Below are 16,391 nucleotides of genomic sequence, written 5' to 3'. Positions count from 1 at the left end.
GAAGAGTAAAATGAACTCCCTGTGCGAGCTTTGAGGCCACAGGTGGTTTGATGGTTCGCCGGATCTGATGACGCCAAGGACCCCAGAGGCTGTTGAAAGGAAGTAAGATTAGCACAGGCAAACACAGTACTTTGGTATGAAGAAGTGTGCAATAATCTCTTACCTAAACCCAGCAGGGATGATTCTGGGGTAACTTGGGTCTGGTGCGAGGGAGTGCCGCAGATCCGGACAGCCGTGTCCCAAAGGGTAGGTACCGGCTGTACCTGTGGCGCTGTCGTGACTTGAAAGGTACTTGAAACCACGTAGAGCCAATGTCCGAAGATCGTAGAGTCAAAAAAGGGTGATCCGTAAACAATCCGTTAAGCAAAGCAAAGTGTCCAGAATACCGAGATCCGTGCAGTTCCAAGCGACAAGGTTGAGGAGTAAGCAGGTCCGTCCGTAGTTCATAAGCCAAAGTCCAAATCCGAGGTAACCAAGAAACAGGATATCCGCAAGCGCCAAACAGAGACGTGGAACAGCTGTGAAGCGGTGAGAAACTCGAACTTCCCGGTTTTTATGTACGTCGACTCCCTATCACGTGAGCGGTACTCTGGACACGTGATCGGGAAGTCTTCGCGGAACCAGGAAGTAACCGCGATCGGGTGCTCCATCTCGAGCGCAGTCTCCATGGGAGTTGCCAATGGAAACGAGGCAACAAACCGGGCCAGCCTCTACGCACGACCCGCACTCGCTGGTGACGGCGACTCCCTCGCACCCTAAGTGAGGATAGGTCTCGGGAGGTGGGTGGCAACCCGGGGAAAGTAACAGTGTGTGCTGGGGTGTCAATCAAAGAGGTGCCTTGTGACGAGACTGGTTTGTTGTGCATGACAGCTGGCAATCGATTTTGAAAAAGCATTTGATTCAATTCGATGGGATAGCCTTTGGGAGATTATGCGCCGTATGGGATTCGGGGAAGTCTTTATAGGATGGGTACAATTACTCTATACTAACATCCAAGCGGCGGTAAGGGTAAATGGATGGTCCTCTCAATCCTTCCCCTTGGGCCGAGGTACGCGGCAAGGATGCCCGCTCTCCCCCCTTTTGTTTGCCCTTGCAATCGAACCATTCGCTATTTGGCTTCACCAAAACACAGCCTGGATGGGGTTTAGTTGGCCAGAGGGCTATGAGGACCGTACATCTCTTTACGCAGACAACCTCCTTATATACCTGGGAGACCCGCCTCGATCCTGTCCCATCGTAACACAGCTGCTCATCCGCTTTGGTAAATTTTGCGGACTCAGAATCAATTGGGATAAATCAGTTTTCTTCCCTGTGAAGGGTGGAGAGCAGGCCATCCCCAGGAGTGCCCGTTTCGAGTTGAACGACAAGGCTTTCGATACTTTGGAATCTGGATATCCGGGGACCTGACAAGCTATGTAGAACATAATCTCCGACCGATCACAGACCGGTTCATTATCGATGTCCAACACTGGAAACTTTTCCCCCTAACCCTTATAGGTAGAGCGGCACTCTTTAAAATGATGACCCTTCCCAGATACCTCTATGTCCTTCAAAATGCCCCACACAGAATTCCAGACTCAGAGTTTCACCTAGCAAAGACACTTCTTAGGGACCTTACATGGGGGGGAGGTCAACCACGAATAGCGTTAACCACCCGTCAGAGATCGATCTGGGAGGGGGGAGTGGGAGTCCCCCATCTCCAAACCTACTATTGGGCATCACAACTGGCTGTGGTTAACGATCTGCTTCACGGGAATCGGGACCTACCTCACATACGCGCTGAGATGGCCACTATACAGAATGCAGACCCGCTGACCATTCTTTATCAACCCCTCCCGAGAACCCCCCCACCCACAACTACAACGCACCTCACTATGGTCTGGAGACAGGCACACCGGTTCGTTGGGTGAGATAATAAAGTTACCATCGCACAACTTCTCTGGCAAAATAATAATCTAGCTGCGTCCCGTGAACTAAAGCCATGGCCCAACTGGATGAAAGCAGGGGTCACGCGAGTGGGGGATATGCTCACAAATGGGAAACTGGCCTCATTTGAAGATCTACAGTCACACTTCCAGATCCCAAATACGGAACGGTATCACTACATACAACTAGCCCACGCTTTAAGAACCCACTTAACAGCTGACACAAGGCTACCGGACTACACCCCCATAGAGCGCAACATCCTACCAGCGTATATCCCCACCAAATGCACTTCCATCTTATATAACGCCATATCCTCCTTTGCTACCCCCGAACTGAATGAGCTCAAGGCGAAATTGGAAGCGGATGTGGGAGAAATAGATCCGGAGGACTGGATACAAGTCCTCATGCACCCTCGAGAAATTGCTATCTCCTCTAGGCTCCGACTGGTGCAGTTGAAGATACTGCACCGGGTATACTACCCTAGGACGCGACTATACGGCTGGAAAAGGGCCCCAAATCCAAACTGTCTCCGCTGCGGGGAGGAGGAGGGAACCTTCTTTCACATCTTGTGGGCATGTCCCCGGATACAAGCCTTTTGGAATGCATGCTGTGGGGAGCTCTCCAGGGTCCTGGGCCGGACCATACCACTGGACCCAAAAGCCCTACTCCTGGGAATACCTAATGAAATCGAAGCTAACAAGTGGGAGAGATTGCTCTTACACACGGCAGCAGGGCTGGTCAAGCGTAATATAGCGCAGAAATGGGGAGCCCCTGACCCCCCGACAATGGATCAATGGAAACTGGATATGGACGTGTGCGCCATGATGGAGCATAGGATCTATTTGGCAAGGGGTTGTCCCAACAAAGCCTCGAAAATTTGGGATAGGTGGGAAGAAGCGATCTAAGACTCCCTCCTGCATGATGGGGAGCGTGCAATGGGTATTATGTACTACACGCCGATATATGTACTAAGGAAGACTCTTGACCACAGCTGATATGTGTACTGCCTTTGTTGTTTGAGACTGACCATGATAGTCCTTATGTTGATTTGTTTTTGTGATTGTTGTAATACTATGATAATAATAAAATACTTAATTAAAAAAAAAAAACATTCTTTCTTGGGTGACTTACAGTTCACCCCGAATCCCTCCCAGCTGGGCTCAGATCCTTTCTAACTCAAAAGTTCCAAGTTGGATCCCCCTCTTCCGGGCTCAGATACCTTTGGTCACTAATGTCCAAGAGTTCTTTCGTGGCTGACTCACAGTTCACCCTGGATCCCCCTCAGCCGGGCTCAGATCCCTTTCTTTTGGTCAACTAGTCTCCCTCAGCCAGGCTCGGACCAATTTCAGTGTACTTTAAACTATCGAAGACCTTTGAATGTGCACAGGATTTATCAAGACCCGTTGCATGACCACTTCAATTTTAGTATTCCTTTTTCCCACACTCAGCTTCAATTGGATACCTAACAGAGACTGCGAATGAGTGCCTACGTGGCACCGGAACACTCTGTGGATGGTATCTCTTCTCCCAAGGTTCGCTCACAAAGTTCAATTCTTCTTTGGTTCAAATTGCACTCTCGTCGCTCATCGGCAACGCTTCACACATTGTTCTCTTTATACAAAGTTGCTGCTTACAACATTGGTTCAAAAAATAAGCCGGTTTGGTATCAGTCTCTCGGACTCACCGTCTGTGCTGCTCTTTCTGATGCCGCTTTGTTGTGGGAGCCAAGGACAGTACCACAGTGGCAATCGCTCCTCCCGGCCTTTGTTATCAATGCGGGAGAGCCCCCGGGTACCTCTGACACACTGAAGACACAACAGTGTTCCTGAACAAACTAAGTTGAAGATATCATTTACAGAGCTATCAATAACTATTAAGCTGGTAGCCTGAGCAGCAGATTATATCAAATTGTCAATATTTGGTTTTCTGGTATCTCACCAATCAAGGTAACCTTATGAAAATGAAATAGGTACACTAATATAGAAAAGTAAACTTTCTTTTATTTTATTGTTTATAACAAAAAGTATACCAATTTGATAAGTACATAATACAACAGAGAACATACATAAACAGCACAGTTTATAAAGAAGAAACACACTGTTTGACCAATTACGTCAATGAAAACAGAATCATACGAAAATTAGCAAAAGTAGGGGTACAACCCCACATTGGATTGTACATATGGAACCAACATATGCATGCTGCCAAAAAATGATTTGGTATTGGCAAAAAAATGTCAAGATAGCTGATAGAAATAAAACTATCCCTGGCTGACCCTTACTTGTCTAAGGGATAAAGTTGATCAAAATCAATAACACAGATCATGCACCAAACAATAGATGCTGTGTATAGGGCCTAATTCCGGCTAAAAAGAACAACAACATAAACAGTATCACACAGAATGAACAATAGATGCTGTGTATGAGGCCTAATTTCGGCTAAAAAGAACAACAACATAAACAGTATCACACAGAATGCTGTGTATTGGGCCTCATTTTTGGCTGAATAAAACAACAGCATTAACAGTGTCGCACAAATGTTCATTTGTGAAATTGAAAATGTACAATTACTTTTTGGTTTGACAAGAAGTTACATGGTAATTTGCACAGACTGGCATAGATTATGTCACAGGCTGAAAGGGGTGTACTACGCCTACCGCTATTAAGCGTGTAAGGACACAGTGACAAAGAGCAGGGGCACACGGCACCTGCGGTTATCACGTGGAACTAGTTGGCGTTTAGGTGGTGTATTCATGAATAGAGACCACCTTCATCACGTACTAGGATCTTCACAATCAGCCTTTATATGAGCAATAGAATAGGAAGTCCACCTGAAATAATAATTACAGGGGACATTTAGAGCTCAAAGGTTTTGCTAAAGATGGGAGATAAACCAAGGAAAATACCAGTGCATGGTGGAAACATCAGGCCTCAGTACCCCAACACCCGGCATGCAGTGTCCCCTTAGGTAAGTATAAAAATAAAAATATAAAAATATATAGAATAGCCCAAGTAGTCTTGAGATAGAGTCACCCAGGTGAAGGAATTCAATATATGTGATATTGTGAAGAAAAATATATAGTGATACACAGGGATGTGCAAAGCGGAGGGTAAACACATAGGACAAATCATACAGAGTCGTACCTCAGATGGAACCTAACGTGCTTGCCAAGAGAAGAATGTCATGCAGTCAGTGCATTGCGATGACATACCAGGTAGAAATGAATCTCAATATGAGGCTAAACTGAAAAAAGAACAGAAACGTTGCAGCTATTTGTGTATAGAAGCCGCACAATTTGTGGACCGCGCGCAAATCAGGCAAAGGGTAAAGTGACTCACCGTATTTGTTAACGGGAAGCGCGTTGCACACATTAGGTGCAAGGGACACGGAGAGTCAGGGCCTGTATCTGCTTGTATCAAGCCATCGTTCAGAAAGTACGAAGGACCGCGTCGTGACTGCAACAACAAACACAAACTGTTTAAGAAAAATGTTTTGAGAAAAGCAGACACACTAGTCAAGCATGTCATGTATAAGGACATGTGCAGCACTAAACGTACTGCTGGAGCCTCCTCCAAGGGCGTACATCCAAGTAAATACAGCATGGGGGTTGCTTCTGGAGCCTCCTATAGGTGTCAGCTGTTTGCCGGCAGTGTAGGAGGACGACGCCGGTATGGAGACGTAACGCTCTTCCGGGGGCGTGGTCCGCATTGAGAAAAAAGCGGACATAGAGGGAGGACTGAAACTTCACAGTGCTATGGCAGGAACTGTGGTCCGTATTCAGAGATTAACGGACATAGAGGGAGGACTAAAGCTAGCGCTGCTGTGCCAAGAGATATGCATTGTCAGGCATATCTTACTTTGTACAGAAGGAATCACGTCGTGCAAGGGGAAATAAAACACATATTGAACAGAGATAAACCCAAAATATGTGTAATGCATCAACATCGATTATACAGAATAATTGAATAAGAAAAAATTTGATTTAAAGCGCTTTGTCGCCAAAATGGAGATGCCTCATTTAAACCATTGGCGATTGTGTCCAATTGAAAAATCCATCGAGCCTCCTTGTTGGATAGGGCTTGAGAAGGATTGGGAGAAATTTTAACAGTGTCAATCACCCTCCATCGCAATTCCTCTGTGGTATGGCCATATTCCATAAAGTGGCTCACTAACGGTGAGTTGATTGACTTGCAACGAATCCTGGAACGATGTTCCGTGATTCTAGTATGGACTGGCCGTGTGGTTTTGCCTACGTATTTGAGCCCACAGGGGCACTCAATGCAGTAAATCGCCCAGGCAGTCTTACAATTTGAATAGTGTCGTAGCTCCCAGGGTTTGCCGTGCACAGAGAATGTTTTAGTCCTGACTGCAAATTTGCAGATAGAACAGGACCCACAGGGAAAATGACCCGTCAGCGGCCGAAGATCCTAACTTGTTGTGGTAGATCTGGAAGTTTTTTGTGAGGAAGATGCATGGACAAGTTGGTCTTTGAGATTCTTTTGTCTCTTCATTGCGAAAATCGGCAGTGGTTCTGCTGGTAAAGCTAATTGGGCCACTGACCAATGTTTCTTGATAACCTTTTTGATGAGAAAAGTATGAGGGCTATACGTGAGGGCACATACTAGTTTGTCATGTGGCTCAGTATCTTTAGGTAATAGTAAAGTGTCCCTGGGAGTGAATCTTGCTTGTTTATATGAGTTGGTAATCAATTTTTTGGGATAGCCTCGCTGCCGAAACTTAGCGGTCAGATTAGTGGCATGTTGGTCATAGTCTGCTATAGATGTGCAATTTCGTCTTATGCGCAAAAACTGGGAGTAGGGTAGATTTTCTTTAAGAGTACGTGGGTGATAACTGTCATAGTGCAAAAAAGTATTGCGATCTGTGGGCTTAGTAAAGAGAGAGCAGACTAGTTGATTAGCCTTATGTTGGATAAGTAAGTCAAGAAAAGAAATTTCGGTGTTGCTCATGGCGTGAGTGAATTTGATCGTGTGATGGCAAGAATTCAACCAAAGTAAAAAGGAGTCATGCCAGATGAAAATGATGTCGTCTATATAGCGTCTCCAACTCTCAATGTGTTGGCGATATGGATTAATGTCCGAAAAGATGAATTTAGACTCAAAATCAGCCATAAAGATAATAGCAAGACTGGGGGCAAAGGCCGCACCCATTGCAGTGCCTTGGGTTTGCTCATAGAATTGGTTTTGGTATGTGAAATAGTTCTTGGTCAGAGCCAAGGAAAGCAGTTCCATGATAAATTCAATAGGGGCTTTAAATCTCTGTGTAGAATGGGTCAAATTGTTTCTTACACAGTCCATGGCCTCATCATGTGGAATATTGGTGTAAAGTGCCGTAATGTCAAGTGTGACCAGTAGGCTAGTGGACGGATCAAAGGCCTTACCTTCAAACAGAGAGATCACTGCAGTACTGTCTCTGAGATATGTCTCTGTTTGTTGGCTGATGGGCTGTAGATACTTATCAATAAATTGACAGACTGGTTCCAGAATGGTACCACAGCCTGCCAATATTGGTCTTCCAGGTGGTTTTACCAAGTCTTTGTGGATTTTTGAAATTGCGTAAAATTTAGGAGTGGAACAATCAGGTTTATTAAGGGATTGCGCTTCTTTTGGGGTGATCCAGGAGTGTTGTAGGGCGTAATCTGTGATTTCTGAAATAGTCTTCTGGATGTCTTTTATAGGGTCTTTACGAAGAAGATGGTAACTGCCTGGTACATTAAGAAGGTCTAGAACCATAGTGTGGTATTGGGTCTGATTCAGTATTACTATGCCTCCACCCTTGTCCGCAGGTTAAATGACAATTTGAGGGTTGTTGCTGAGGGATTTTAAAGCTTGTTTCTCTGTCTGTGACAGATTGTAGTGGTGAGACCTATGTTGTTTTTGTAGATTGTTAAGTTCTCTTAGGATACATTTCTCGAATGTGAGAAGTTCAGCCGGCACAGTGTTATCTTCCGGAATGAATGTGGATGGTGGGTGCAAACCCGTTTCAATTTCATCCAATGCATCGGGTTTATCTGAGAAGAAGATCTTGAGTCTAACTGACCTAAAGAATCTTCTAATCTCAGAGTGCACACTGAACCAATCAGTTGGATGTGTAGGAATGAATGAAAGACCTTTAGAGAGGACTTGTAGTTCCATCTTCGTAAGTGAAATTTGGGATAAGTTAAATACAGGTAAGGTTACTGACTCTGTGCTGGTCGGTTGCTCCTCCTGCGGTATTGTGGCCGTCTCTGGGTTCGACCCCATGGTTGAAATTGGGGAGGGAACCAGCCTGGACCGGGTCCTCGCGACGGACCTGCCCCTAAAAAAGGTTGGGGGGTCCTTGAAAAGGGTTGTAGAAATGGCGATAGTAAAAATCACTATCTGACCCTGATGAGCTGCTACTGCCTGAGAATGTTACTCGGCGTCTTTGCTGTGCAGCACCTGTTTGGTTCCTTTGGCTTGCAGTAATAGACGTGAAGTTAGGGTCAAGATATGGGTATATCACCTCAGTCTTGAATTCTGAAATGTCTTTGGCCAATTTCTTTGTTTTTTTTGCCAAAGTAGTATCTTTGAACTCCTGAAAAGTTTTATTAATTTCTGCTAGTTTATCTTTAGCGTTTGTGATTGAAGAATCATTAACAAACAATTGTTCCGCTGTATCTAATTCCTGTTGGACAGTGTCACCTAGTCTTTGGGCTGTAGAAATAGTGAGCACCATTAGATTGCGGCTACATTTTGTCGCAATATAGCTGAAGTTGGTCTTAAATTCTTGGTCGTCTAAAAAAACACATGGTTCATTCCGGACAATTAGTCCGGCAGGGATAATATTCTTTTTGAGGTACTCCTTAAGGAAATGGCCATGAAGAGTGGTACGAAAGTTTTTCTTTTTTAGTTTAAGTAGGTCATTAGCAGTGTTAGGGTTAGTTCCCGTCTCGCCTAGGCCCGCAGGATCAAAGAGTGAAGGGCCTCGAAGTATGTCGCTGATCTGATCGTCATCATAGCTCAGGGTAAAGTTAGCAGCCATACTAGGCTGGCCTGCTCTGTAAATAACAAAGGGCTATATAGGAAAAGAGTTTTTAGAAAATGATAGAAAGTGGTAAAGGGGGAACAACGTGCTTGGAGCGGGGAGTAGAATGCTCAGATGCCAATTCCAGTGGTGACCCCTTAGATACTCGGGGTCAATGAAAATAGAAAACACATTATGAACCTCTAAATGCAGCCCTGGCTGCAGATACAATATATACAAGAGGAGCTCCCACACGTTCAGGAACTTAATGGAGCCAAAAACTATCTAAAGACACAAGGGTGTTCCTGAACGAACTAAGTTGAAGATATCATTTACATAGCTAACAGTAACTATTCAGCTGGTAGCCTGAGCAGCAGATTATATCAAATTGTCAATATTTGGTTTTCTGGTATCTCACCAATCAAGGTAACCTTATGAAAATGAATAAGGTACACTAATATAGAAAAGTAAACTTTCTTTTATTTTATTGTTTATAACAAAAAGTATACCAATTTGATAAGTACATAATACAACAGAGAACATACATAAACAGCACAGTTTATAAAGAAGAAACACACTGTTTGACCAATTACGTCAATGAAAACAGAATCATACGAAAATTAGCAAAAGTAGGGGTACAACCCCACATTGGATTGTACAGATGGAACCAACATATGCATGCTGCCAAAAAATGATTTGGTATTGGCAAAAACATGTCAAGATAGCTGATAGAAATAAAACTATCCCTGGCTGACCCTTGCTTGTCTAAGGGATAAAGTTGATCAAAATCAATAACACAGATCTAATAACCTTTTATTAAGAGTTCCCCTGGCTCCTCCCTCTGACACACTGTGCAGGTTTTTAAAAGCCTTAGTTTCTGGTCTTCGGTTTCTTACTTTCCAAGACTCATTAAAGTCTTTAGAGGTCACAGGTACTTCCCTACTTGCGACTCTCTCTGGTCTCGCCGTCTTTCTCCTTGTACTAAACTGCCATCTTGGAACTGATGTTTCCTCGTGTGGTTTGCCTTGCTCAGAGTGTGCTTTCATGCTCTGCCTTTTATCCGTGTGGGGAAGTGTGATGGACGTCAGCTGTGTGTAATAATCCGTAATGGCCTGACCTTGCCTGTCCATGGTGTTGGGACATGTCAGGTATACGGCTCTGGTGTTAGTCCATTGTTGCTCATGGTGAGTTGTCTGTGAGAAAGTGTCTGTGTCGGGAAAGAGGGGGTTTGGTTCCTAAATGTCCTACTTGGTAGGATGGGGAATAGATGTTACAGGAAAGGGGATACTGCATCTCACCATCCAGTGTCCCATTTCCACTCCCTGAGGACCCCTCATCCAGGTGATCCTCCTGCACTGGTCCACCCTCAGAAACTGGATCCAAAAGCAATGGCCGTGTCCTGGCCACCTGGAGGACAGATCCCCGGGGACTAGAGGGTGAGACACTTCAGGGTTCCCATACAACCTTGCTGGGAATGCAACACAAATTTTCCTGTGCCTATCACTGGAAAGCAAATGGGGTGTGTGAGTGCCTCAATGGGCTGCTCAAAGAAGGCATCGCCAAAATTAAAAAGAACCTTAATAAGACCTGGCTGCACTGTCTGTCTTCCATTAGCATTATTCACATTGCGCAATAAACCAGGGTCCGACCACCATTTAACCCCACATGAGGTGGTGACAGGATGGCGCATGAGAGTTCCCCTGGCTCCTCCCACTAGGGCTCTGAAAGATGCAGAACAAATTTCTGATGTATTGGGTCAGGAAATCTACGAGTACACCGCTTCCTTGATGGCTAGTGCCTCTTTTATTTCTCGTCAACTGCAGGGACAACAGGAGAGGCCTGAAGCAAGAGAAGAGAACAACGACCCGGAAGAAAACAAGGAACTTTTGAAGCAAACACAGCTTTATCATGATGATCAGGTTTTATTAAGAGACTTCATCAGGCGGTAGTATAAACCGTGTTTTACCGCACCATATACAGTAGAAAAAGTAACTGATCGAGCAGTAAAGCTACAAGGGAAGACGGCCTGGAATTACCTGGGGGACATCATGCCCTGCAAAGCGGTGGCCTCTCCTAGCACCAACAATGAAAGGGCCAATGATCCACGAGCAGAAGAACAAAACAATTGCCTAGAAGCATCACAACCCAGTAGAAAGCACTCACTCCAGAGCAAAAGGGAAAGGACTTCCTACACATCCAGAGTGTGGGCACACTGTCTGTTTATTATTTTTCTTTCTGCACACTGACAGAATTCATTGTGAAAGTGCAACTGTTATTATTGCATTCTCCCATGCTTCCCCTTGATCCTCATCCCGAAACCTTCCAAGGCCCTTTTGTCCAGTTTTTAGGGCATCCAACAGCGCAAGAAGGTGCATTCCTAATGTGTTTTCTGTGTTTTATAGTTTATCTGGCCCAAGTATACTCACACTTAGAGATAGGAAACCCTTCTGTGTTTGCTGTACTTCGTGATCCTAGAATAGACACAGTTTGGGAACAATTATTCCTTCTTGCAATGACCCAACACTAAGTTTGCAATGCTCAAATTAATAAAATACTAATCCAATAACGCCTTTTTTAGCGCATTGCAGGCAGGCAACAAACATATTCAGGACTAGACAAGAGCGCAAGAAGAGTAAGTTATGCAAGGTAATATTAAAAGAATGCTTATTTTGTCCTGTGTCTTATTTCTATATGGTTTTTTCAGCCTCATTTTTTGGCGAATGTCATATGTTGCAAGTGATACCGCTATAACCTCTACTAACACAACACCAACTCCAGCAGGTGGAACGACCATGTCAGGTGGAAAGGTAATGACTGTAAGTACAGTAAAGAGGTAGACACAGTGCTGATGCAGACATGGGAGGTGTGGATCTCTATCTCACAGATACTGCTTGAGTATCTAATAACCTGTGGTATAAGCACATTACTAAAGTAGGCAAACCAACCACTGGGGAGAGCTGCTATGTCTGCTCACTGATTCCCTATGCCATGAGTGTCTCCAGAACGTTTGTAGCAACTGAAATACCAGCAACAAGAGTACAATGCCTTATCTACCTCTCGATGTTTACAACCGCAGCAAGATTCCAAGGGAGAGCGGCAACATTGCTATGGATGTCCAAGTCAACATTCCCCTATGAAGACAGCTATGTAAAAACACTTGACATGATGGACAATTATTGGAAACAAGACCAGGCTATACAATACATAACTGACAGCCCACAGAAAGGAGAAACAAAAACAATAAAACTGAAAGAATTACCATGTCCTAAGAAGGGACCCAAGGAATTAGGAGGAGAACCAGGATTTTGGGAAATACCACAGATGCTCGTGTACTGCCAGGTATACACAGCTGAAGGATGGAAAGAAGGTGTAGTTGGGAGCAAGGCACACACGATCCTGACAGTTCCAGTAAACACAGTACAGGCAGAGAACGACAAATGCCTGAAGGAATGAGATGCGAGTGCAAAGTTGCTGACTTGGGTGGAAAATGAAGCTAGACAAATGCCCATAATACTACTGTGAAAAGCAGCATTATGTTTCCAGAATGATGGTGCAGTAAAGGTTGGAGAAAACAAAGTGTGAGGGCTCCTGCCAATTCCTGGCCCCTTTGGCAACGATGGAGAAGAAGACATCCTTCTGGGCTTTTTTGCCTTCAAGATGGCGCTCAGTTTGTGCACTTCCTCTGAAATATTGCAGCGTTCTAGTTATCCCGCGATGGCCGGCAGAGCTGTGTTGCTTCTCAAGATGAGTCCCCCTTTGCAGACTGTATTAATGACAGCCCGAAGGTAACTCTCCATGTCGCTTCGCTATGCTAAGCTATATGCTAGTTTTCCATGTGTTTCCAGCCTTCGTTTGCCGTTCTTCTCCCTCTCCTGGATTTTCTTGGCTCCCCCCCTATCCTGGCTCCTGTTCTTGTCTGTTGCCCTGCAAACTCTCTTCCCCCTGTTTACCTCTCGTAGCCCTGTCTCTTCCTTTCTCCCTATTCCCTGGCACTGCCACGCGCTACTATTCAGAAGACTCCCGACTTGCTACTCCATACACCTCTGCGCATCCCGCGCTATGAGTGACTCTGTCATTCAAGTACCTTACTGTTATCTTGTGCTCTCAATCAGCTACCCTTTCTTGAGTTGCCGTGAGCCCTTCAATGGAAGTCATTCGGTGGACTCCCCTGCTCTGCGGATTCTCCAGCACTGCACTTCATCATTTCCTCTTCTCCACTTCAAGACATCACAGTACTCACCATCTGGACTGGGTGTTTCCCATGTTGGGATATTTCCCTTGGGCTCTTCCCATTGAGCACACGACTCTCTTGTCCATATTAGGAGAGTCAGATGCTTTCTGAGGCTTTGTTCCACTCCATGAATTTCCAAGACCTGACAGACTTTTCATACCACTGCAGATCAATGTTGCGCCTTACTTCTTACACAAAGAGTGCAAGCACACAAAAAAGCATCCAAGCATGAAGGTTGGAATGGCAGTATTAATTGATCATTATTGGGTGTGCGCATCTAAGGCGTATAAGAAGTTGCCACCCAACTGTGGAGAAGTATGTTTGTTGGTGCACATCAATACGGCAGCACTAGTAATTCCCCAAAAAGACATCAAAACAGAAGACTTCCCTAAAATGTACAATGCAAGAAGAAGAGGTAAGTAGAAGTGAGTAGAGTGAAAAGAGCGAACTACTTCTCGTCAACATCGGAAGCATCTCTGGACGACGCACCACCTGAACGTCGATTGTTCAGTAGGACAGAAATGTTCTTCTCATCAGTAGTTCCAGCTGTACAGACATACACAAATGCAAAATGGCTCCAGATTATGAGATGGGAGCTGATGCAGACAATTAACTCAACTGTAAACGCGATAAAAGAAGAGCTCCGAGCAGTATGGTTGATGGCCCTCCAGAACAGATATGTTCTGGACCTTCTGACAGCTATGGAAGGAGGAGTTTGTGCCAAGATAGGGTCATCATGCTGTACATTCATGCCAGCAAACGATGAAGCAAATGGCACACTAACAGAAGCAGTAACTAGATTGTCGAAAAATGCACGCCAACGTGAAGGAGGAGGCAAAAGGTACAGGAAAAGATCAAAACTGGCTGTCGTATGTATTTTCATGGATGAAAGATGGACTCAAAGTATTATTAGGAGCACTAATATTGGTACTAGTAGCACTTTTGTTAATATATGCATCACGCAATGCAGCAAGACGACAGAGAAGACAATAGGACTGAAAGTGCTAGTGTATACAAATAGGGATGAGGAGTAATGAAGATCTGGCTCCCAAAAGCAACAGTGACTAGGTTTGGTGGTTTGGTGGTTTGGTGGTTTAGTCGACAAGTCAACCAGTGGGGGACTGAAGAGAGAGTCCCTGGAATGCCCCTCTTGACCCGTATAAGCAATACAGTCAAAAGAGCCAGAAATGCAAGATGGCAGTCACTGTTTGGCCAGCCCCCAGGAGGGCCAGTGACATCCACGTATGCAAACAGAAATTCTCTTAGACAACCATTTAGACCTTATCCAGCTGACATCTTCATGGATACAGGTGCATCAGCACTGGACCTGATTGACTAATGATAAATACCCAGCTGTGTTGATGTCATTAGAGACACCACGACATGGTAACGTTAGCCACGAAGCAAACTTGCATCCCTGCACAAAGTTACATGGACAAACACGTGCACACAAGAAGAACATGCTCACACAGTTCTGTAGATAGAGAACCGATACATATACATACTGTCATAAACCTTTCCTTTTCATTAGCAAAACGCAGAAATACCGAAACGCAAGAAAGCAAAAGATGCATAGCAAGCTTGCAGGTGCTTATTGCAACTAACCATATGGAACTATAGGGTTGTATAAGGAACCTCGGAGAACCAAGCACCACTAAACCATAAGGAGAATAATACAATATAGACATATAGAACTCATAGCATAACTATAGTAGAATTACATGAAGCCACAGGCCTCAGAATATGGGACAAAGGAAAACAGATTTTGCAGTACACTGTCCCGGACTGGTGCTCACAGCCAAGGTCAGAGGTGAGCAGAACATTCCTGGCTCCAAGGACAGGGAGCCACCTGCAAAATAGCAGAATAAATCCTCACTAATTGCAGACAGAAAAGCTCAGTTTTGTGGTGCCAACCCACGAGGTGCGGCCAAGCCGAACAATAGTCATGTACACACAGTGAGAAGAGGAGCAGTTCCCAGCGAAGCAGACAAGAACTGATACATGTGTTGTTTTACAACATTGCAATCTGCAGGCACACTCATTCCAAGGTCAGCAGTAACCCACCAGTGCCACCGGCGGGTTTTGCCACCGACCCGGAAACACTGAATCCGCCATCTGACCTCACAGTGCCACCGAGAGATTACACATCCCGGCAGCACGGGAAGTCAGGCGGGGGGTTTGGTAACTCCCCATTCCCATGGAGACCCATAGGACTCAATGGGAGTGGGGAGATGGAAGCACAGGCACTGTTGCTAACAGTGCCAGTGCTTCCGTGAAAAGTCTGCCTGCGGGGGCCTTTGCACCCGGGAGGTCTGACCTTGCCGGGAGCAACGGCCTCTTCAGGCATACTCGTAGTGTGGCGGTCCGGAAACAAGGGTGCCGGTAAGTTTTCCAGCACACTTGTTTCCGGATTGCCACACTTGGAATGAGGCCCATAGTCTTTCTCATCATCTTGAGAAGGGACATGGAGTGCTGAGAATGGAGCTGGGTCCCAGGCCTGGGGAGACCCACTCCAGCCAATGAGGGAACACAAATCAGGGGTGGATGGCAAATGGCAAGGGCCTTTGGTAATCCTGCGACCCTGCAACAATCTAATAGATTGTTTTTGGGGAAGGCTTAGGCCAAGCCACCTGACATGTGAGGATCAGTCAGCTGACCTCTATAGGTGCTCTCTATAGGCACTACCACCCCAGCCACCCAATAGTGTAAGCTCTTAGGTTTTTGAGGAAGAGCCCCAAATTGTTATGACACACATCAACACAAGTCCCTTGCATGGGCTCAGGAGCTGTGATTGCTGGAGAATTATTTCCTGTATGATCCCTACCTGTTATGGAAAATATAGGGCAGTTCTAACTTGGTCTTGGCTGAGTCCTCCATATGTTTACCGCGGGAGGGTTCGTTGGGCCCTTGGTACTCTGCCGAACAGTTGTTGTGTCGCACAAACTCTGGTCCTCTGGTATACCTATACAAGAGGACAAGGTTTATATGGGTGACCAACTTCTCCACATGAAAACAGGGATTTCCAACATCTAATGATGCTGGAACAGAAGAAAGATTCTCATTCCCCCTCTGCCTACTGTTTACCTTGATATCATGAGTTTCCAGATTTTCTGCGTTAGAGGATATTTCTAGTAGAGTATATTTCTTAAGGGAGACTCGTCCTTCCTTTTCTGAAGGATTGATATCTATTTTTGACTCCCCTCTTTGCCGGATGTTTTCTTATAATAACTTT

Source organism: Ambystoma mexicanum, chromosome 5p (assembly GCF_040938575.1).
Source record: "Ambystoma mexicanum isolate Mex_15411 chromosome 5p, UKY_AmexF1_1, whole genome shotgun sequence".
Lineage (NCBI taxonomy): Eukaryota > Metazoa > Chordata > Amphibia > Caudata > Ambystomatidae > Ambystoma > Ambystoma mexicanum.
Note: the sequence above shows the minus strand (reverse complement) of the source record.